Raw genomic sequence first — 24,612 nt, 5'->3', positions numbered from 1 at the left:
CATCTGTAATTTCCTACGTAATCTCTTCCAGAGGCTCCAAAGACTCCTTTATTTTCTCCCTGCTACTCTCCCCTCTCCCCCTTTTTTTTTCCCAACTGGACCAATCTGAGCTCTCTCCAATGCAAATCCACCACTTTGGAACCTGTCTTCACTTCACCCAGCTGATCAGCTCAATCTACATAATGGAAGAGGCAGGGTGTAATACCAAACAGGTATCTGCAAAGTTTACCTGAGGATAGTGGAGGGGGGAGAGGCATTTATATTGAAACTTCATTAAATCTTTGTTCACATATGGCTTTGTAATACCATCTGGACTTCCGTTGATCCAAGGGCATCTTTTCCACATGAAGGCCACCTCTCTTCTTTATCCACCAGCCAGCATAATTAAAGTCATAATGTTTACTGTCAACTTGGCCATCAATACCATCAGACACTGAAAGAGCTGGATTTGGTAATAAGGTGGTCCTTCAGAATATGGCCTGAGTCTTGTTTTAGGCTATCATCTAAGTAAAAACTCAAAGTTTAAAAAGTTCTAGTGGATAACTCACAAATCCCCAAGATTGTGTGACCAGCTTGAGAAACTGTGAGTTAGGGAGTCTCTAAGGTCTTTGCCAGCTCAGATGTTCGCTGTCTCTGAGTGAACTGCGGTAAGTCAACCCAGAAAGATGGTCTGACGCCTGAATGCCACCGTCGACCCTCTTAAACCTTAAATCACTTCTTTCTTCATGGACTCTGAAGTTGAATCCAGAGAGTAAACAGCTTTCTTAGCAGAAATAACGGGAGACACATCTCACAACTGGCTCTGAGCAAGCTCTGTGGAGTTTCACAAGGACACGTTTCTAAGGCAACGCGAGGGAGGAACGCTTCCATTTTATAAGACTTTGTTCATAAGGCGCCATGGGAAGTGGCTGACCAGTCAGGCTTCTCCACAGGATTCACTGCAGGCGTTGGTGGAGAATCTACCACGGAAAGGAGGACAGGCTTCCCATGCAAATAGTTTCCACCCACCTGTCCTGGAGCCTGAAATTCACACCATAAAAACTTTGATTATTCCACTTCCAGTTCTTCCTTGTAAACAAATACCCTGGGGAGGGGTGACACTTTCACAAAACATTAGCTACGTCCTATTGCCAAGCCCTCATTAGCGCTCTGTTGCTTCGCCACATCACTCCCACAATCCCGTGCGCTCTCCTCTCCCCTTATCATCATCCAGTAGACCCTCTAGGGTTCCACTCAGATGCTCACCTCCTACTGGGACCTCCTTCCACTGCAATTTAGAGTGAACCTCCCTCTTCACTCACTGTTTACACTTTTAATCATACATTGCTTGTAGTTGTTAACTTTTTTCTCTCTCTCCAGCTAAATCTCAAATATGCTGTAAGGTCTTTGAATTCAGAGTTTAAGTTGTTATTCCTTTTTTTTTTTTTTTTTTGAATGTCCTAGAGCTAAAAGTTAATCACAGAGGGGAGAAAATCAGGACAGGCTGGGCCCGGTAGCATTGCCACCACAGCGGACAGAATTACAGGAGGCAACAGGGGACCCTCCCCACCATGCTGCCTAGGGCTCCTCTGAGCTTCTGATTTTCTTTTTCCCTGCAGATCTGGCTGAGAGGAAATGCCAAGGCTGCCCCAACGTGACAACCTAATGCTACCCCGAAATGTTTGGCCCTTTTCTTGTTCCTGGCTTCATCAAGATTTATCCTCAAGAACTACCCAGGAACATGTTATCTCCTACCTTACTGTTTGCCTCACCTTCAAGGCAGACGAGCCATTTCTGGGACAGAAAGGCTACGAAGCTGCTTTCGTAAAGGACATAACGCTAACTTGGCAACCGCACGTTTGCACAGACCTCTTTCCTCTGGTCAAGAAACAGACCCAGGAACACAAAGTACCGTACATTCAGAAAAGGTCCAAGTCTTTCATCCATGCAAAAAGTCTCGCAGTTTGACTCCCTGACCTGTATTGTGAAGGGTCAGGGAAACTTTCTGCATTAATTATGTATGAGGGATCCTGGGGAAAGATTGCAACAACAGCCAAATACACACATGCTGTTCCTCGGGCCCCTACAACCCCCTCCAGAGCAGTCACTCCGGGAAGCACTTAAGACCGTCCTCAATTTCAGCACAGCCGCGTAGAGCGGGGAATGTGAATAAGCAGAGGAAGATCAAACAGCAGGAGATAAAGCCAGGGGAAGAGGCAGAGGCAGAGAGAGAGGCGGATAAAAGAGAAATGAGGGCAAAGGAGAGCAAGGGAGTGGAGGAGGAGGGAGGTAGCCTGGGACAGAGGGAGACACGGCAGTAATGAGGGAGTTCAGCCTACTTCATTTCCTCTCCTTGATATTTAACCGTTTCTCCCCAGAGCTCTCGTCTTCCTGGCTAAAGTGGGCGGGACGACACTGGGAGTGAGCCTGGGGCTCTGGGTTTCGGTCCTCGCTGGACCTTCACCGGGTCCTGCGAAGGCTTCTCTGAAGTCCAGACCCTTGAAAGTCTCCACCCCAGTCGGCTCAGCTATTCCAACGAAATCCATTTCCATCCAATGATCACTTCTAACAGTGATAGAAAAATTAACGATTTCTTGAAGGGACTATTGTATTTAAACATTTCAAGCCTGTCGGTGTGATGTGTGTCAGCGAGAAAGAAACATTGACGTGGGGCTACAGCTGATGCTGGCTTTTATAAATATCCTGTCAGATAAATAATGGCTCTCAGTGGATCCAATATGATGTACAGCTCTAAAGCAAGCAGGGTTCTGCCGAGAAGCTCAAAGGAAAGCGCTATCACAATACCGTGGGCTGAATAATGGAATTTTCGTTTATCTTTCCTACCAGAGAAAGGAGCAGTGGAGGGGGCTGGTTCAGCAGACACCAAGGAGAAGGTAGATCGATCATCAGATTCCTCAAAAGGTCCAAGTCTCGAAGGCCTCGAGCTGAGCGTCCCCAGAATACCAAAGAGCAAGCCACGTCCATGTGTCAGTGCATCTGACATGACAGCGGGGCAGCCACTCGTGGGTTCCTCCTGCTGGAAGGAGCAGAAGCCCCTCTCCGCTGCGGAGATCTGTGGGCCAAGCAGCAAAAGCCCCAGGGCCTGGGGAGCTGCCATCAGGATTGAACACTGTAGTGACTGGGGCAGTGCAGGCAGTTCAACTGTTAGGGAACCGCTGACCAGATCCGCCCACCTTGGCCAGGCAGGACGGTAACGCTGGCCTGAGCTGTCTCGCAATAGGAGGTCCCCGTAAAGAACGCGCTGCTGCTGCAGCTGAAACTAACCAGGAGAATTTGGGAGGGGCCGAAAGGAGGAGGGAAGAGACGCTCTGTCCTACCAACCTCCCAGAATCCCCCTCGCTGGAATCCCTCTCGGCTGAGTGATGCGCGCACCACCAGGAAGGACCCTGAGTCAGAGTGATTGGCCAGAGACAACCCGGAAACTAATCCCATCACCATGAAGCCCGAGACTGCGAGCCACGTGCAGAGCAGTCCTCCTGGGTTCCTTCACCCTCCGGCTCTCCACCCGGACGCCCCTTCCCAATAAAGCCTCCTGCTTTGTCAGCACGTGTGTCTCCTTGGACAGTTCATTTCCGAGGGTTAGACTAGAGCCCTCACTCTCCTGTTAGACTAGAGTTCCTCAACACAACCACCTATGTTATGTCTCATCGTCCCTCTATCCTGTCCTCCTATCATTTACCCTTTCTTCCATTTCACTGCACATAAGAGAACAATTCTTGCTATGGACTGAATCATGTGTTGAAACCTAACCTCCAATGTGAAGGTATTACGAGGTGGGGTTTTCAGGGAGGTAATTAGGTGGTGACGGTGGAGCCCACGTGAACGGAATTAGCACCCTTCTAAGAGAGACTCCGAAGAGCTCCCTCACTCCATCCTCCACGTGAGGACATAGTGAGAAAAAGTCTGCCGTCTGTGAACCAGGAAGCAGGCTCTCACCAAACATCGAATCTGCCCACAGCCTGATCTGTAGCTTTCTAGCCTCCTACGAGAAATAAATTTCTGTTGCTTACAAGTCACCCAGTCTACGGTGTTCTGTTTCAGCAACCTGAACAGACTAAGAAAACCTCATCAGGAAACTCAAACAACGACATTTTGCTTCCTGTTTAGAGTTCCCACAAGTATTAGGTGAGGGGGGCAGGTAGATGGGGGGATTACGACTGTTGGATGCAGAGGAGATGGTGCTATTATCTGTGGACTTCAATTGCCCACGGATAGTTGCGGACTGACCCTGTTACCCTGGCGTGCCCACACTTCATCTTCAGAAGACATTTGAAGATGAGACGTTAGAGGACTTTAAAATCCTAAACAACCTCATTCAAAGTGAAACAGTCACTTAGTCTGGACTTTGCTGAGCTACTCTGGGTTTTAATGTAGCCTTCTACTTAAAGCAATTGAGAATCTCTGCTCTAACAGATAAAAAGGGTTGAAAGATTAATTAAAATGTGGGGCAGAGAATGCTCTACCATAATTCACATGGCGACGTGGCAAAAAGGGACCATGCAAATCAACAGTAATTCAAAAGACCTCATCTTAACTGAAATCATTTTTGTTCAAAACTTTTGAACAGAACTTTTCAGAATAAAAGTCCCACTTGCTAGAAGGCTACCGCTGTACTAAATTTCCTCTCATAAGTTAGATGTCCCTATGTTCCTGCTAAGGATTCTTCTAGGCTGCTAGTGACTAGAAGGGAAGAGAAACGATCTTCACACCCATTTTCTGGGTGTGTATTTGGTTGAAGCAAGAGAAACACTTCTCCCACCTTCCCAGGCATCGCGACCTTGAGTTTACAGAATGACCGTGGCATCACTGTGTATCTATCTATATTTCCAATGCCTTCTGCAAGGCAGCTCTTGCCAGTGGTGTGGGCTTTGCACAGCCAGCGAAGACACAGAGTTTCCCACTGCTTCTCGTACCAGGCACGGTCACACTGCAGAACCAGGAGAGACGACTCTTCTACCCTGTACAACTGATGCCCGGGGGCCTCAGTCCCAGACAAACTCTGATGGCTTTCAGAAGAGAAACACGACGGACACATCACTTGCCTGGGTATTTCATGTTTGTAAAGGAATTGGCCTCACATGACAGCAAACCAAATGGCCCCCTGCCTCCCAGGTGCTTGGCTCTTCGGACACATTTTTAAAAGTTAAAGAAAGAAAAGAAACTGGTGTATACTTCTAGGGCATCTACCCACCTGTCTGAATTGAGCTCATACAGTCTGAAAGCTACGAGTTGCCTTGAAACTCTCGCTGTTCACGTCTCTGGCCCTCTACTTTGGTGACCCCTAACTGTCCCATCACGCAGAGAGTGGGAACATCCTCCCATCGTCCATGAAGCCATCCTTTCAAATTCTCACTGCTCATCTTGCAGACACAAGGCCGTCCTATGCCGGGACAGAATGTCGGCCCCTGGCAGCCGCACGACTGGTGGGTGGAACCCTGACCCCGGCTCCACCAGTAGCCTCTCCTGACACTGGGCAACCCGCCCTCCCATGCCAAATGGGGCTGATGCCCACCCCATCCTCCTGCTTTCCTCTTGAGGGCTCTGAGAGGTGTGCAGCATCAAGCAAACGTGTGGTGTTTCCATCCCTTGGTCCACTCAGACCGGTCATCTTTACAAAGATGAGACCCTGGCGTCCAACTACCACTTCCTCCTGGAAGTTTGAGTCTCTATTGCCACACACTTCCCTTTCTCTTCATTCTCTGGCCTTGGGTACTTTTCTAAATTGAGACACAGTTTCTGGAAAGTCTTGTCACGTGACTGGCAAGGGGGAAAATGTTTCCTCCAAAAGTTATGGAAAGACAGCTCTGAGTGACGGCAGTCCTGTTCGCTGCACTAAAGACACAGCAATGGACAACAGGCAAGGTCCCCGCTCCGGTGCAACTTACATCCTAATTTGAGGCGAGGACAGGAGAGAAATAGAGGGTCAAAAAGGAAATAAAAATAAACCGGATGACTACACGCTGTGATAAGCCCTAAAGGCAGACACAAGCCGCAAGTCCGTCACCACTTTGGGGAAGAGGCAACAGCAGCACATGTAACAAATTCCACGGTCACCCTGCAGTGACCCTTCCACTCCTCAGAAAGTGACTTTACGGGGTTCCTTTTTGATGGGCAGAGGAATGTCCTGTGACCCCATCAACCACTGGGGGTCGGCGGGGGGGTGGGAAGCTGGTGAATGAAGTGACCTCTCTCTCTGTAAGCAAAACGCCCAGAAGTAGGGTGTAGCATAGTCTCTTCGTTATATTTGTGTTCACCCACAAGCATATGGGCCAAGAAAGTAATAGGGACTAAAAAAAATGCATTCTGGGTTTCCCTGGTGGTGCAGTGGTTGAGAGTCCGCCTGCCGATGCAGGGGATGCGGGTTCGTGCCCCGGTCCGGGAGGATCCCACATGCCGCGGAGCGGCTGGGCCTGTGAGCCATGGCCGCTGGGCCTGCGCGTCCACAGCCTGTGCTCCGCAACGGGAGAGGCCGCAACAGTGAGAGGCCCGTGTACCGCTTTCACGATTCCATCCCTATTCCTAGAGACCTTCCCCAATTTTTCTATCAGACTTTAGGGATAGCAAAATAAAATGTTGAAGGGTTATCTCCCTTTTGCTTAGTTTTCTATGTCTTCATAGCTCTCAAAGCATTTTATCTTTTCCTTTAAAACGTTTGCAGGCCTTGCTATCACCCACAAACGATCTAATTTTGACCCTCTTATTTCCCTTTGAAGTGAATTTCTATACTCTTTATCACAGTTCCTCTGGTTGTGGCATTATCTTCTAACTTGAAATAATCACTGACACTCTCCCTCTACCCTCAGCCCTAAAACCACAAAGGACCCCCCAGCTATCCTGACCTCTAATTTGAAAAATACTTTTCTCTGTTGTCCCCAGCATAGATTATATCTGCTTCTTTGTTCTTCTCCAAGATCCTGCGGTCAACTGGCAGCAGAGCTGGGAACGGCAGCCACGTTTCCAGGTCCTCAGCCCCATATCCTGCTCGCCCTTCCCCAGCTGACCGTAGGCATCTTACCCAAAGCGAGCAACAGCTGTTCTGGAAAGCTTTTCCACACCAGCGGGCAGGCTTTTGAGACTCCAAAAGGAAAGCCTAGGAAAAGGCGATAGTCCTCAAAGTTTTCAGCAGGAAATGGAATCTCTCCAAGAGCAGACAGCCACACCGGCTCTAAACAAGAACAACAAGAAGCAACGCCCCAGGTCTCTAGCTGCTCCCCACTGGAAGGCGATATCTCCTTTCACGGCAGCTGTGGATGGCATTTCAAAACTTCCCATCCCTATGAGCTCAGGACAAATCTTTAGTCTCAAATAAAACATGAGAACTTTTAAGTATTCCAAAGCCTTAAAAATATAGTTCCGGGGGACTTCCCTGGTGGTCCAGTGAGTAAGACTCCACGCTCCCAATGCAGAGGGCCCGGGTTTGATCCCTGGTCAGAGAACTACATCCCGCATGCATGCCACAACCAAGAGTTTGCATGCCACAACTAAGAAGTCCACATACCGTAATGAAGATCCTGTGTGCCACAACTAAGACCCGGCGCAGCCCAAATAAATAAATAAAATCTTAAAAAAAAAAAATGATTCCAGGACCTTCCTAACAAGGCCCCAAGCCATCTTTCCAACATCATCTTCCTTAGCTCCCCTGCACGCACACCAAACTCCCGCCAAAACACCTGAAGCATCTTTCACTGAACAAACCAACACTTTCCAACCGCTGAGCGTCTGCTCAACAGACTCCTGTCTTGGAAGGTTCCTCATTCTCAGCATTCATCTGAGGCTCCTTCAACTGCCGCCTCCCCTGCGAATCCTTCCCCACCCCTCGGCCAAATCAGTCTCCCCCATTCTGTGCTCTCCTAAGATGCTGCTTATAGGTCTACAATAAAACCAGTCAAATTTCGTCTTGTAAAATAGCTGTTGACTATAAACTCCCTGAGGGTAAGTGCTGGGTCTTAATGATCCTGGTTTTCCCTCTAGCATTCGGCACATGTAGTCGGCAATATCTCAATATTTTGTTGAATGCAAGCGATCGTGAACAGTGACTCTTTCTCTTTAACGATAGTTTGTGGAGGAAATAAATCTTCTCTTGTGAATGTGTAATCGTCTCTTCTCCCTTATGAGCTGCTAGGACACTAAGCAGAGTGCCTGGTGCGTAGTAATAATTCCATACATGTTTGTCACTGTTGAAGGGAGGAAGAGGACGGTGATAGAATAAAGAGAAAGGGAAAAAGAGAGAAATGGCCACAGTGATGGTTTAAAGATGACCAGAAATTCTTCGACGCTCCTCCCACAAAGAGGTGTGGTCTATGTCCCCGCCCTCTGAATGTGGGCAGGCTCTGCTTTGACCAATGAAATGAAGTGAAACTGACACTGTGCAACTTTCCCAGCCAAGCTCTTGGGAGACTCTCGCAGCTTTCACTGCCTGTCTGGAACACTCATTCTTGGAACCCGGTTGCCATGCTGTGGGACCTCCCGCCTCCCAAGGAGAGGCCTCTATGAAAATGAATCAAGGCTCCAATCCAATGGCCCCAGCTGCGGCCCCAGCTGACAGCGCACCAACTTGCCAGGCATCTGAGTAAACCATCCTGGAAGTGAATGTTCCAGCCCCTGTCGAGCTGCCCCAGCCTGAGGCCACTGGAGCAGAGCTGTCCCCACCCAAATTGCAATTCAGGAGCAAATTAAATGAGTGTTGTGATTTCAAGCGGTTGAAGTATTCGGATGGCTTGTTAAAGAACAGCAAATGGGGGCTTCCCTGGTGGCGCAGTGGTTGAGAGTCTGCCTGCCGATGCAGGGGACGCGGGTTCGTGCCCTGGTCCGGGAGGATCCCACATGCCGCGAAGCGGCTGGGCCCGTGAGCCATGGCTACTGGGCCTGCGCGTCTGGAGCCTGTGCTCCGCAACGGGAGAGGCCGCGACAGTGAGAGGCCTGCGTACCGCAAAAGAAAAAAAAAACAGCAAATGATTGGGACAACTACTTCGCTAACTTTCTTTTCATCTTTTAAGGTTGTAGTCTCATATTTTGAAAATCTAAAAGTGTCCTAGGTTTTTTCAATGTTCATCACATATTCATAATATATCAGCCTGGCCGATTAATGAATGAGCTACTCTTTTTGAGTGAATTATAAGTGGGGTGTGGTATTTAAACTGCCCTCCACCAAAAACTCTCTCTGGGTGGAGGATGAGCCTGAGCAGGACGTGGGCCTCCCACCCCCACTTCAGCTAAAGCTGCTTCTCCCCGCTCTGCTGTCATATGGTGAGTTCCCCTTAGGGATCCATTTGAACAAAGGATTCTACTGCCAAACGTCTGAAAAGTGCTGTTCTAGAGCATTAGGCCCGGCAGATCCGAGGCTCTATGTTCTCTACTAGTAGCTCCGATTGCTTTCACGAACCAGTGGAGCAACGGTCTAAATTGCTCTCCATTTCCAGGCAAAACTCAACTGAAACCCTCGTTACAGTTTCTACAATCTTTCCTATGCTGGGTGAGCATTTTTGCTTCTGCCTGGGATACCTGGTACATGAAAGGCAACTCCTGTTGCTTTCAGAATCTCCCTCTATAATTGGCAGAGTAGTGACACCGGCTTGGAAAACTTCCTCACGGGAGTCATGGGTGACATTTCTGGGAAAGATCCCAGAATGGCACATTGGAAATTAATAAGGGCACCAAGCAAATGGCTCCTGTGGAAGATGCAGCGTCTTGTTCATAGAGCAGGATGGTACCGTTAGTGTAATGACCTTGTTGTCTCCTTGGGCCATCACTAACTCTACGCTGAAGCCATTTGACATTATTTCTTCTAGGCTTGCTTGAGACATGAGGACCCTATATTATCCCCAGTCAGGGGTGATTTAAAGACATACAGGTCAGAAACGTAAGTGTTTGGGATGGAAAATGACCTTGGTAGTCCCATCTGACTTTAGGGTCAGATTCTAGTAACAGGACCCGACCCTCCTCCCATAACTAGGTACCTATATTCCTCCCCAGTTTCCAACCACTGAGCCCCAGCCTTGGTCCCTACCTTGTCCTGAGTTTCCCGCAAACCAGAGTCCCATCGTTTTTTCGTCATTCAGTCTGGGCTCTGACAGACGCCCTGACAATGGTGGATGCCTTCCTGAGTCTGAGCATCTTGTCCCTTCTAGACTGCTTGCCCTTGGGCTGCACCTCCCTGCAAGGACACCAGTGGTCACCTCTTGCTGGCCGGCCTTGACACTGGTACTTCTCCAGCCTGGCACACAGGGTGGCTTGCTCCACCTCTTGGGGCCCACCACGAGCGTGTGAACTGTTCCTGGGATGTTGTAGGGCTACGAGGGCTGCCGTAATGAAGGACCACAGACCAGGTGGCTTAAACAACAGAAACGTATCATCTCCCAGCTCTGGGGGCTAGTAATCAAGATGTTAAGATCAAGGTGCTGACAGGGTTGGCTCCTTCTGAGGGCTGTGAGGGAAGGATCTGTCCCAGGCCTCTTACCTTGGCTTGCAGATGGCTGTCTTCTCCCTGTGTCTTCATATCATATTGCCTCTATGTGGTATCTCTGTGCCCGAATTTCCTTTTCTTATAAGGGTACCAGCCATATTGGATTAGAGCCCACATTAAATGACCACATTTTAATTTAATTACCTCTGTAAAGACCTCATCTCAGGCTTCCCTGGTGGCGCAGTGGTTAAGAATCTCCCTGCCAATGCAGGGAACACAGGTCTGAGCCCTGGTCCAGGAAGGTCCCACATGCCATGGGGCAACTAAGCCCGTGCACCACAACTACTAAGCCTGCGCTCTAGGGTCCGCGAGCCACAACTACTGAGCCCGCGAGCCACAACTACTGAAGCCCGTGCGCCTAGAGCCCACGCTCTGCAACAAGAGAAGCCACCGCAATGAGAAGCCCGCGCACCGCAACGAAGAGCAGCCCCCGCTCGCCGCTACTAGAGAAAGCCCGCGTGCAGCAATGAAGACCCAGTGCAGCCAAAAATAAATAAATAAGAAAAAAAAAAAGACCTCATCTCCAATACAGTGACATTCTAAGATACTGGAGATTAGGACCTCAGCATAGGAATGAGGGGCTGCACACAGCATTCTCTAATAGATGCCGCCCCTCTGGTTTGCTTCATCCCACTGTCTACTTAGGCTTGAGCTTGAGAGAGTCTACAAGCACTGCTTTTCAACTCAACCTCACTCCCGTGATGGGGAAATCCCAGCTTAAATTTCAATGGTGTCCACAGCTAGGCCTCAGACATGAGTGTGTCTGATCCTATGGTGAGGCAGGATCGCCAAGAGCCTATTTTCACCTGACAGGCTGGGTAATTTCCTGGAGTAAACTGACCCAAAAGAGGACTGGCAAACAGGTGGCCAGTGGGAAAGAGCATGGTGACTGTCACCTGATACTTCTTTCAACTCCCATAAATTCATACGGTGGGGCGGGGGCGTGGTGGTGAGAATAGACTTCAAATCAAAACTGAAGGAGCTATTTTTATTTTATGTTTTATATTTAATTTATATTTATATTTTAAATATTTTTTAGTTTTTGAAGCATAAGCAGTGCTGCCTTGCTACCCGGCTAATAGAGAATAACATTATTCTTATTTTCGTGCTTAAAATAGCATAGCTGGGTACACTGATACCTCAGAGAGCACCGTGAAGCTTTGCTGACAAGCCATTCCCCAGCAGTAGCACCTGCTGGCTGCAGTAATACCCAGCAAAACGGGAGCAGGTAGTGTGGTACCTACCAGACACCTCGCCACCCTGGTTCATGAGCACACATAAGTCACATCATAGAAACTTCCAGAAATATGGGGGGGGGAGGTGGGGTGATTTGGCAAGGAGCTAGTGTACATGTCATAGCAGGTAAGAGCAAGAGTTAACAAAGTGCAAATTGTCTCCAAAACATGACTTTTTTGTGTGCCTGGCTAGATAACTAGGGCTACCAAAGTCACAGTTAAAGAAAGGATTTCTAGAAAACTGAGATTTTAAAAAGAGGAGCTCCTGACTGATGGCAATGCAATTTCAATTTGTCTGTAGCTAAGTCAGAAAGGTTATGATTTAATGTTAGCATCTGGGCAGTACATTTCCTCCAATAACACCTTGTTACAGAGATGCATCCTTCCCATCTCTTCGAACGCTGTAGGCTGTCATCTTCATTTGGGCCATGGAATTGGGTGTTAGGGAAGTCTGGCAAAGAGATACGTTCGCCAGCCAACCCTGTTGTTAAGATTTCATTGAAGAAAAGTGATCGAAGTTGAAAACCTCTTTGGTTGGCTTCATTTGGAAAAACAAAACTCCCGGAAGAGGGGCTACATGAGCCCCAAAGACCTCCAACAAATCCAGTGGCCACCCAGTCCAACTGCATAAAATCCAATGGTATCATTGTGCCCCACTGTCTCTTATTTGTAGCTGGTAGTAAAAACCGGTGCTACTTGCAATGAATCCACCATCCAAGGTGGAAGGCTTATGACAACCTTATTTTCCTCGTCACAAAGTCCATGAGAAAACCAAGCTGAGAAGGGAAAAAAAGGGCGGAAATCCTGAGGCTATGTTACAGGTTTATAGACCCATGAAATACTATTAGCCTCGTCAAATTCCTACTAAGCTTCTGCATTCCGTCTATTTAGATTTCTCTGCGGCATCAATGGGGCACGATGCTTTATGTCTGGCTGCCTCGTGAAGAGTTATTTAATCATCGACACATTCTAGCCAGCTGTGGCAACAATGCCCACAAGAGGGTTTACATTAGTTTAAGTTTTCAAAGCTTTGCAAAATTCTTTAGTCTTACAGAAGTATGCTACTACACAGAGATGGAAAGTTTTATCAAGGTTGTTTTTTAACAGAGCTATGACTGACTGGTGATGACTAACATGGACCCCCAAGTTCAATTACCTGAGCGCTTCAGTCTTATAAAACACCCGACCTAGAACCTGAACACGATGGGCGTGCAACCTTCCCGTTCAAGGTGACCAAAGCGTGGGCTTCTATTCAATCATGGCATAAATTTTTAAATAAAGCCCTTACTTCTGTCTGAGACTTTATGTTTTCTGATCAAATTTCACATCATTTTTTTTCATACACAGTATTTCCTTGTTGGTTATCTATTTAAAATATAGCAGTGTGTACATGTTAATCCCAAACTCCCAATCTATCCCTTACCCTCCCTGCCTTGGTAACCATAAATTCATTCTCTAAGTCTGTCAGTCTGTTTCCGTTCTGTAAATAAGTTCTAAGGAGGTCCTTCTGCTCTGCTACTGTATGAATAAAGCACGCAACTGAATTCACCCTTGGTTACAGAGCCAGGCTTGTCAGTCGGTTCTGCAGAGATCAGAGAGTAGGGCTGCAGCTCTGGAGAGCAGGACACAGAATTGCCCAAGTCTAATTTGAAGCCTGGATAGCCTTGAGGCAGCAGCAGAAGCGGAAGATTAGGGCAGACTACAGTCCAGGGAGGGGGACTTCCATTTGCCTCCACGTGCCTTCCAACCTTGAGTAACAAGGCAGACCCACAGAAAGTGGCAGGCATACCCTTGTCCTCTGCCTGGGAGGCACCACAGCCTCCCCTGACCTTCAGCTTCTGGTGGAATTTAGCCAACGGGGAGGCCTGCTAGAAGATGGAGGGAGAGAGGAAAGCCATGGCAAGGTATCCATTCCCTTGGGTTCTTCCAGCCGACTGCAAACCTCCACTGGAGGTTACAGGGCCTGTCGAGGCAGCCCAGCCTACAGAACTTTCCCCCTCCAGACTGCAGGAGAACCGTCTCCCCTCACCTTTGGGGTCTCTAGGGATAAGAACTGTCCCTGGGCACTTTACCGTCATGTGCAGACTCCCTGTACCCTACCCACATCTTTGTAGCTGATCTCTTTATCAAACCATCCTCAAGTTACCCTTCACAGATGGTAGAAAATAAGTGCCCCATTTATTAGAAAACTCTTATCGCACATGTCAGTACAGTGAAGACTTGTCAGCCACGTTTAGATGTATGACATGAAATGAGTCACTGCGGACATCTTTGGACGTGATGTCCAACTCCCCCATTCATTCTTTCAACCCGTATTTATTGGCTGACGTCTCTGTGATGAATCAGGCCCAGCTTCAGGCATACTGGTGAGCACAGCGCCCTAGCGGGGCAGCCCCAGCTGTCGCACACTGGAGAGAAATCACTTGGCTCGTCACGTATCTGATCTCCACGCCCACTTCTCCATGTCCTGCTGGAGTTCAGGCCTCCATGACTAGAAGCATCTACGTCTGTGTCCCCACCTGGCATCGCCCCAGTCCATCCTCTGCACTGCCACAGCACAGCCTTGAAAGCACAGAGCTCACGGTGTCACAGCTGAACCAGGGAGAATTGTCAATTCCTGAGCACGCTAGGAGGTCCTTGCCCATCCTTCCACGCCATGCTTCCATCAAGCTGCCGGGCTTTTGCACGCCTCTGTGATTTTCACACACTGTCCTAGCTGCTGTTTCTCCATCATCTTCCTGGAAAATTCCTAACTCAAGTCAGTCTACAAAACCTTCCAGGGACCGGTGGGTGGAACTTAAACGCTCCTTCCTGTGTGGTCCTACAGCAGCCCATGCACACCTCTGTCCCATCACTCACAGTTTGCTGGGAAGCTGGTTCATTCTTTGTCTTTCCTACTATGCTCAGGCTGTGAGCAGGGACCCTGACATGTTAATTATGAAGCAAAATGCAACTGTGAAAGCTGCCTATAGCTGTCTCTGCATTCCAGGTGGTGCAACCCGATTTATCTTTTGGGAAAACTTGGTTTTTTTAATTGGGGAAAACACTGTAGCGTGCTTTTTAATTTGCAAAGAAAATGCCCAGCGGCAGATATGAAAAGACAGATGAAGACAATAAGAAACCAAACAGTATTAAAAATCAAGCCTTTGGGGGACCTGGGGCGCCCCTGGAGACTTTACCTGGCTGCTAAGATAGTTTTCCCTGCTCTTTCCTCACGAGGAGCCTGAGGCTAAGGAAAGGGAAAGCCCGGACGGGTGGGAACTGACCCGCTAGGAACATCGGTTGCTGTTGGAGCAGTGATAGCCAACATCTCACTAAGGTGTTCCTTTTCTATGTTATAATTCTCTCACGATGACTTCTAAGATACCACTGTGACCTACTCACCCCTACCCCCCAATAGCAGTCTTGGGGGGCAGTGAAGGAGGAAAATGTGTTTATGCTTTGGGACAAACCAGACCACAGACAACTGGGGTTTCAGGAGTAGAAGGGAAAGGAGAGGAGGTGATGAGGGGAGCCCAAGACAGAGCAGAGCCCAGAGAAAGAGGTGAGCCAGGTGCCAGCAGCAGGCGTAGGGGCATCCTCACACGGTCCTTAGAAAGGGTGACTGTGTTCCTGCGGTTCACAGAGTAAAGGCCCGGGTCACTTTGGCTCACAAAGTGAAGAGTGACCCTGGAAGCCTGAAAATCTTTCATACAGTTGCGTTCCATTCCTACTTGGAGCAGTTCACATGATTCTGGGCACTTTGAACATGCTTAAAAACATATTTGACAACAGGGTGGATGGATGGACGCATGGAGGCATGGACGATAAAGGAATGGAAGCTTTGCTTCAATACAGTCTCAAGCATTTGCTCTTCCTGACAGCCCCACCATGTTTCTCTTTCTTCTCGTCACTTTGTTCTTAAAGGCCCCAAGGAGCTGGAGAAGGGACCGAAAACACAGAGCACAGGACCCCGCAGTGACAAGTCCAGGGTAATAACCTTGGTAAAAATGGGGGAAGTGATCAGCTAATTAGTACAAGACATCTAAGAGCTCGTCTGGATCCCAACAGGCTCTGGCTCTCACCCGAGCCACCAACCAGCCTCACCTCCGCAGCGGGAGCGGGCAAAGCGGGTCATCCTTTCAGAGGCAGCAACCAGTTTGTTCCTGGTTCGCACTTTCCTGGGCCACTAGAATGATGCCGAGAGGCTGGAGGTCTAATCTCTGCAAGCCATGGGGACAAAGACACAGAAAGCAGCCCTGAGGAGAGGGAAATGCTGTATGTTTCGGGAGACTCTGGAGAAGGAGAGCTGGGCTGGAGAGCTTCCAGGCCAGAGCTTTCAAGAGCCTGGGGTCAGTAATTCAGTGCTGGGGAGCAACCCTTTGGAAGTCATTGCATTTTGTCCTGGGAAGCCCAGAAGTTTTGTCCTCTCCGAAATGGCTGAGAAGGCCAAAGTGCAGGAAATAACAGCCCACACAGGAGGCCCAGGCGCCCTGCGTGCTCAGAAGGACGGCTGGGACCCGGCTGAGTTGTCCGGGCCAGGGCTCGGCCAGGGGCTCGCTCACGTCCACACACCCGAGCTGCCTGGGAATCGAACTCAGCAAAGGAGGCCGGCATCCGAGCTGTCCCTCCAAGGGCAATCCTCCACTCAGCTGTTTACTGTTGTAAGTACTTCTGCCAAAGAATGCGGGAAGCAGAAAAGGTCAGAGTTGTGAGCTGTCCGTTACTGCCCACGGCTCAAAGTCTTGACAAGAAATAGGAAAATGACAGAATTAGCGATGAAACAGGAGACAGAACACAGGGGAAATGACAGACAAGTAAGGTTTGATAGTATGTTTAGATATTATACTCACCGCCTCTCAACACAGACGGGGGCAGAATGACAGATCCTGGGACACAGGAAAGACCCTTAGGGTAACCGCATCCCAATACTTTAATCTCTCGGGACAATAACATTGAAACACAGGTGAATGTTGTCAGCAAAAGGTTAGTTGTTGGTTAAAAGAATTCATATTTGGAATTTTTCCTATTGTTCCTGTGAGCTCTCTTTTTCCAAGAACACAAAGAACTTCACTTTCTAATGTATTTAGAACTGTTTCTCAGTAGATCTCCATGTTACAAACCGGAAATATAAATCCTATGTTTGGACTTTCCTAGCTACAAAAAAAAAATTCCAAGATGAGAGATTGGCACCTGTTTGAGAATATGAGTGAAGTCTTGAGTAGAAAATCAAGCTCATGTATCCATGACAAATATAAATTCATCCCCAAATCCAAAATGGTTCATATGTACTGAAGTATTACAGAGATAGGAGGGAAGAAAGGGAGGGAGGAGGGAGGAGGGAGGAGGGAGGGAGGGAGGGAGGGAGGGAGGGAGGGAGGGAGGGAAGGAAAGCATAGAAGTTTTAGAAATCTCTAGACCCGGGATTGATTCCTGAACTCGCCATCTCCTTTGCAGCATGTCACTGACCCTCTCCAAGCCCCACATCCTTCCCCGTGATAATGACATCTAAGAAGGTAAGGTTGACACCTAGCATGTAGCAGGCACTCGGGAAATATGAGTCCCCTCCTTTCTTCCTTCTCAGTGGCTTTGGTAAGCAACGTTGGATTCTTTTCATAAGGTCCTGAACTTCAGTTTGTGGAGGCTGAGCCGTCATGAGCCAACAAACAGAAGTGAACTAATGAGTAAAAATGAGGCAAGCAGCCCTCAGAAATGGAACATTGTTCTCGGTCACTACAAAAATGGAATGAGAGCTTCCCTGGTGGCGCAGTGGTTAAGAGTCCGCCAGCCGATGCAGGGGACGCGGGTTCGTGCCCCGGTCCGGGAAGATCCCGCATGTCGCGGAGCTGCTGGGCCCGTGAGCCATGGCCGCCGAGCCTGCGCGTCCGGAGCCTGTGCTCCGCAACGGGAGAGGCCACAACAGTGAGAGGCCCGTGTACCGCAAAAAACAAAAACAAAAACAAAATGGAATGAGTATTTCGTGCTGTTCTCTCCCAGCGGACGGAGCAAAATGCCCACGGGTGCATGGAGAGCTTCCTAAGGAGGCCCTTGCAGCCCCCCTGAATTGTGACAGCATCCACCTCTGCTTGGAAGCAGCTGACCAACGAGCCATCTCCCTTCCAAGTGTAGACGCGGAAGCAGAGACATCCTAATAACCAACACGTTCCTGATATAAGTCAGGGTGTAGACTCAGAACACTTTTCTGGTCATCCAACTTTAGTTCAGGACAGGGGTTCCCAATATTGAAAACTATGAAATGTCTCCTGCCATGCCAACTCCCCCCATGATAGGAGCTGGGCTTCTACTAGCTATCCATTAAGAAAATCTATAATCTTGAAAAACAAATGGGAATCTCCATTTTATTTAACCCCAGGGTGTACACATAAGTTGAAAAAGAATCTCGACATTTGTGTGTAAAATATTATTTATCCCCCCAACAGAAGACACTTGGTGTGAATACGGCTGTCTGGACCCATCGTAGTCATGTTGTAGACAAACTCCTTCCTGGAGATGCAGCGCCCACAGAGGAAGGGCCACCCGCTGGGGCACTGGCCTCTGGCTTCTTTTATATGAATCTCCATCCAAAAAAAGCTGAGGATGAGTAAGAATCTGGGCAGTTTGGGAGCAAAGGTTTAAAAATAGGAAAATGAGGATAGACCTAGAGATGATCATACTGAGTGAAGTCAGAGAAAGACAAATGTCACATGATATCGCTTATATGTGAAATCTAAAAAAATGATACAAATGAACTTATTTACAAAACAGACTCATAGACTTCAAAAACAAATTCACGGTTACCCAAGGGGAAGGACAGGAGGGATAAATTAGGAGTTTGGGATTAACATATACACACTACTGTATATAAAATAGATAATCAACAAGGACCTATTGTATAGCACAGGGAACTCTACTCAATATTCTGTAATAACCTATATGGGAAAAGAATCTGAAAAAGAATGGAAATATGTATATGTCTAACTGAATCACTTTGCTGTACACCTGAAACTAACACAACATTGTAAATCAACTATACTCCAATATAAAATTAAAAATTTTTTTAAATAGGAAAATGAGAACATTTAAATACTGAGAATATTTTTATCCCTGATATCATTAATGAACCAAAGAGATTTTTTTTGTAAGACCGACGTTTAAGATTATTCTCTTTTTTTAAAGAAGAGATCAAACATTGTAGTATCTGTTTTCTGAAGCACTAGAAGAAAACAACAGTGAAGAAAAGACCACTGTTTTCACAAGAACTTGTGGTCACAATAACATAGCTCATCTCAGAGTGTCTTGGAAAGAATGCTGATTAATTCTTATCAATTATAACTGCTAAAAATGAAGTTCTGTATTGTTGGATGAAATTTAAATTTGCCCTAAGAGGCAACAACTCATAAACTGGCCCAGCGGAAAGTCCTTCAAATCCAGCTGTTAAAACAGAAGGAAAACCCCAGACACTCACACAATTATTCAGCATGACTGGTTAAGTCTCAAGGGAAAACCAAACCTCTGACTAAAGACTTCCTTTTACTGCCTGAATCTCTTGAAAAGGACACACACACACACACACACACACACACACACACACACACACACACACAAATCCCCAACAGTATCCACTTCCAGTCATTAAAGGATCGAACCCTCTCCTCCAAAAAAAAAAAAGAGAGGCAAAAATGCCACTTCCATGGGACCATTCCCAGGGACCATGTCCATGGTTTCCACGCATAGGGTGTGTCGCACCGCATCTCCGGTTAAAGTGAAAGGTGCGCATCTATCCCGTCCCGCTGGAATAAACCTGGGCATCTGCCTTCCACGTTTGGTGATAGTCTCTTGTCAGCAAATACGGCAGCAGAGGAAGAAGGCCCAGCAAAACAATTCATCGGGGACCTGTTTACATTTGTACTGTCAATTCTAATAGGTTTCTTTTATGGAGTTAAATTCTTCTGCCCTCATTAGAATCATGATTGCCTGTCAGTGAGTCTGATGTGTTTGAATTCCCACGAGGGTGTCAGACTCTCTAACTTGTCTCTTGCCCAGGAGGGATCAAGGACAGGCACCGTTGAAAATTTTAACACGTCAATCCTTGAAATCATGGGATAAATCCCTCCCCGCCAATAAATAATTGTGCTTCACAACAAGGCTACTCAAAGAACTCTTGGGGTCCTTCCAGTCTCAGGCACGCACAACACGGAGGGTGCTGACATAACCAGGCTGACCTCGCCTTATAGGCAGAGCACCTGCTGGTCTCTCATGTCTTCTTGGAACAATCAACAACAATAGCAACAACAAACTAGGCTATCAGTCAGTCATGGTGTCTTCGTTTATGGAGAAAATGCAGAAGGACTGCATTTTAACAGGAGGTTAAGAGAAGCGGGCTGGCTGAAGGGAAACCCTCCTTCTCATCACGGTCCAAATTCTTCACCAAGAGATTTGAAATCAACTATATTGGAAAAAATCCTCCTATTAAAAGCAGATGGAAGCAACCTAAAAGTCCATCAACCGATGAATGGATAAAGAAGATGTGGTACGTCTATACAATGGAATATTACTCAGCCATGAAGAAGAATGAAATAATGCCATTTGCAGCAACATGGATGGACCTGGAGATTATCATTCTAAGTGAAGTAAGTCAGACAGAGAAAGACAAATACCATATGCTATCACTTATATGTGGAATCTAGAATATGACACAAATGAACTTGTTTACGAAACAGAAACAGACTCACAGACATAGAGAACAGACTTGTGGTTGCCAAGTAGGGGATTTTGGGGGGTGGGGGAGATAAACTAGGAGGTTGGAATTAACATATACACACTACTATGTATAAAAGAGATAAACAATGAGGACCTACTGTATAGCACAGGGAACTGTACTCAATATCTTGTAATAACCTACAATGGATAAGAATCTGAAAAACAATATATATATACATATATATATAAAGAATATATATATATTAAAAGAATATATATATATATATAAAGGGATACATATAACTGAATCCCTTTGCTATACACACGAAACTAACACAACATTGTAAATTAACTATACTTCAATTTACAAAAGAAGCAAATGCAGTCCGGAAAGAACAGATTACAAGGACATGAGGATGGGGTTTGCTTGCTTCCTTGTTTATCTGTACCCGTGACCTAGGCAGGGAAGCAGTTTTGCCTGAGGACTGGCTACTGTCTGGTTGTCTGCTGACATGACTCGATATTCAGCCTCATCTCTTTAAGGATACAAAGCAAGAAAACAATGCAGATGATGTCCCTTTTCCTTCCCCTACCTCCTTTTCTCTCCTGTGACGTCTCCTCTCTCATTCCTTCTCCCTCTCTCACCCTTTATTCTCTGCGTCCCAACTTTCCTGGACAACCTCTCCGTACTTGGCCTCCAGACAGTTCCCTCTGTTTTGATTTCTTTCTTTCCTTTCTGACTTCAGGGCGCCTTCTGTTCTAACATCCCTCCTTTCCCCGCCGCTCACCGGCTCACGGTTTGGTACCCAAGCCGTTTTCTGTTCACTGGCAGCGAGCCTCGAATTCCATTCTGCCACGGGATTTAGCTCTAAGTCAGGCAGTAAATGGGCTTTTTACAAATCGAGCTTAAAGAACACTCTCCGTGAGCTGCATTCCTGGGGACATTTTTCAGGGGTGTTAGCAACTAGGCTGCACGCGCTTGCTTGTACGACGGCAGACTGGTTGTTGCTTCTGTCGCCTGAGAGACCCACGTTAGGGCTCCAATTAACTAGCAAGTGTTAACCACGGGAACCAGGAGACTTTCTTCAGACTTTTTCTCTTCTCTGTTTGTATTATTGTAGCGAGTAGGGCGTGAGGTGCACAGGTCTGAGTGTCAGCATGGTGGAGGCAGCAGGAAAAGAACGAGTTGACGGGTCGGGTAGGATGCTGGAGGATGGGGAAGACGGACGTCATTGATTGTGACTGCACACCTCAACCTGGATGACTCAGCCATTTTCTTCCATTCTTACCTACGTGATATTTTACGTCCTGCCCCTTTCTTGTTGGGTCTAGTGGGGACCATGGACATTTCGATCCTAAGGCACTCTTTTTAAGGGGCTCAGATATCTTGACACACAGGCTGTCGACGGGTCTTAGATATGCGTTAAATCTCTGAACAACTTTGAAACCCTACACTAAACAGAGCACTTGACTTCCAGGTTGGGTCGCTAAGTAGGAGGCGTCACCATGGCAGAAATCCATGGCGATGCAAGACTCCAGTGTCTAGAGAAGACACGCCAGCCTAACTCATTCTGTTTTGAGAGAGCACAGTTTCCATGGTGATGAAGGTTTTTCACCCCATGGGGAAACAAGGAACTATGGCAGAATATGTAAAACTCCATTCTCCTGTCCCTCCTTGGCCGCCGATGAGGAGAGACAGGGCCAAGACGCAACAAGAGGGCCCGGCGAGATGTGGTGAAAAAACTACAGCAGTAACACAGGAACTGGGGTGCACGCCATCCCTTCCGTATCATAGCGCAAAACAGTCACGCTCCATCATAAAAACTAAAATCATTCCTGGAAAGGCAATGTCTCCCCCGGGCATTGCGGGCGCCATCTTTCACTGGCCCCAGGGAACTACTGGGCTGGCCACAAATTTTGTTCGCGTTTTTCTGTAAGATAGTATGGAAAAACCCGAACGAACTTTTTGTTCGGGTTTTTAAATTTATTGCACCAGCCACATTTCAAATGCAAATAGCCGCCCTGGGCCAATGCCTGCCATGTTGGACAGAGCAGATACAGAATATCTTTATCAGCACAGCAGGTCCTATGGGACGGTGCTGCCCTGGTGTATTCTGATCCAGTGGCGTGCTCTGACCTGTACCTCACTGGGTAACCATTCTCAAGCCAAAAGAAAGCTACGTGCGAGAGGGAAGAAGCATCCACTACACGGAGCACAGCCTGAAAGGCTCCGAAAGCAATGAGAAGTTGCGGGGACACACCCTGGGAGGATGCAGAGATGAGAACATCTCCTCCCAAAATGGATCGCTCCTTCTCTTCTGCCCGAGGGTCCAACTGGGAGCAGAGAGGTGAGGATTCGTTCCTCATATAAATGAAGTGGGAAGGGAGGGCTATCCCAGCACTGAAGGCCTCGGAAGCCAAGAGCGCCGATGTGATTAAATAACTGAACTGTCTCACCCTTCCCAGTCAAGCTAGATTCCAACGAGGGTAACTCATCTTCACAGTGCCTGCTATCCCCTGTCCTGTGCACACTTCTGGTCTTGTTCAAAGTCAAGTTTCCCAACCTGCCTGTTTCTTGCAAAGAAGAAAAGGGAGGAAGAAGTGAAATAGACTTCCTTAGAGAAGGACATAAACAGAAAATCACCTTCCATCCTAGTCTTTATCAATCCCCCTCCAAAAACGGTGGAATTCACACTGTAAGTGTATGTAACATTACAAGCAAATTTCAGAGAAACAAAGATGTTCGGGGTTTATAGTTATCCTTGGAGGATGAATTTCAGAACTTTCCTTCAAGAAATCCTCAGCCCTTGGAATTCCATGAGCCCAGAAACAAAACAAAGGCTGGAACAAGGAAGGAAGACAAGGCAGGTGCGGAGGTTGGCCTCAGTACCCTGAGAGAATCACTGCTCAAGAGCAAAGCCAGAAGGCGGGGAGGGGCCGTCATGGCATATGTGTTTAAATTCATTCATTCACTCAACAAATTCACTGAGTGCCTTCCACGCCAGGCATATTCTAAGAACTTGGGACACAATCCCCGTACTGGTGGAACTTACATTCCTAAAGCCGATGGTTAAATTTGTTTTGAATCCACCCACGCTTTATCCAGTAATAATATGAGTCAATTTAAAAGATGCAACATTTGAGCATCTATTTATTTTGTATCACTCCCTATAAAGTGATGGCTTGACTCCTATAAAGGTGTGCTTGTGTTGGTGCCTGAAAGTAACTGTGACCCCCAGGAACTTGCCAGAATCATGCAAATTGTGAGCCTGACTTTACACCAAGAAGGAGAGAGGACAGAGCTTTCCAGTCAGCTCTATACACATCTACCAGCTCCACAAAAAGACCAGCAATGCCAAGGCACAGCCAGCTGCCAGGTCTGTCTCTTCCTGGCGGGAAGTACGTAGGCGGGTAGCTGCTTTCCACGAGACAAGGACAGTGAGAAAAGACGGGAGAGCCAAACAAAAAGTGAGAAAAGGAAAAATAATCTTACTGCATTTTCCACCACCCCTAAGTATGTATTAATGAACCGATAAGGTATGCCCTGGAGAGCCTTAATACTACAATATCAAACTCTGTACACCAAGAAGAGCAAAGATGGCGCATTATAACAAAGAGAGTTTGGGTTCTGTGTTGTTGGTTTTCTGGTTCTCTCTAATGTTCTGGTTTTTAGCTTTGCTCACTTGGATGTATTTTCGTTTTAAGGGCTGCTGGCCACAGAGACCATTTTCCAACCGAAGTGCAATGCTGCCCCCTGGTGATAGAACAACGCAAGAGCACCTGTAGAAATGGAGACTCTCCGAGGCAAACCTCCCTAGATTTCATTTTGCTATCTTTTCATCCTCCAAAGTACAAATAGTTCATCCTTAAAGATCCTCTGCACAGAGATTTTTTCTGGCTCAGCCTGCTTCACACCGGTAATCAACATAGCGTTTTATTCTAAAACACGAAATGCGTGGTGATTACAAAACAAGCAGTGGTGAGGAGAGAATTTCTCTCCCTTTTTGCTTGTAAATTAAGTGATCTCCCCAGAGAAAGCTCAGAAATCAGGCCTATTTCATATAACCTTTAGAATCCTGATTGGAATTCTCACTGGTAAGACATTTCCTGAGAACCCAAGCTCAAGGAAATCAATGCCTGAGTCTGATAGACATTCAGCTCCCAGACAAATGTACCTGATTTCAGATCATCCTTCAATCTTTGCAGCGGGAGTAAACCTGAGACCGAAAACTCTGA

The sequence above is a fragment of the Tursiops truncatus genome, chromosome 5 (assembly GCF_011762595.2).
Source record: "Tursiops truncatus isolate mTurTru1 chromosome 5, mTurTru1.mat.Y, whole genome shotgun sequence".
NCBI lineage: Eukaryota > Metazoa > Chordata > Mammalia > Artiodactyla > Delphinidae > Tursiops > Tursiops truncatus.
Note: the sequence above shows the minus strand (reverse complement) of the source record.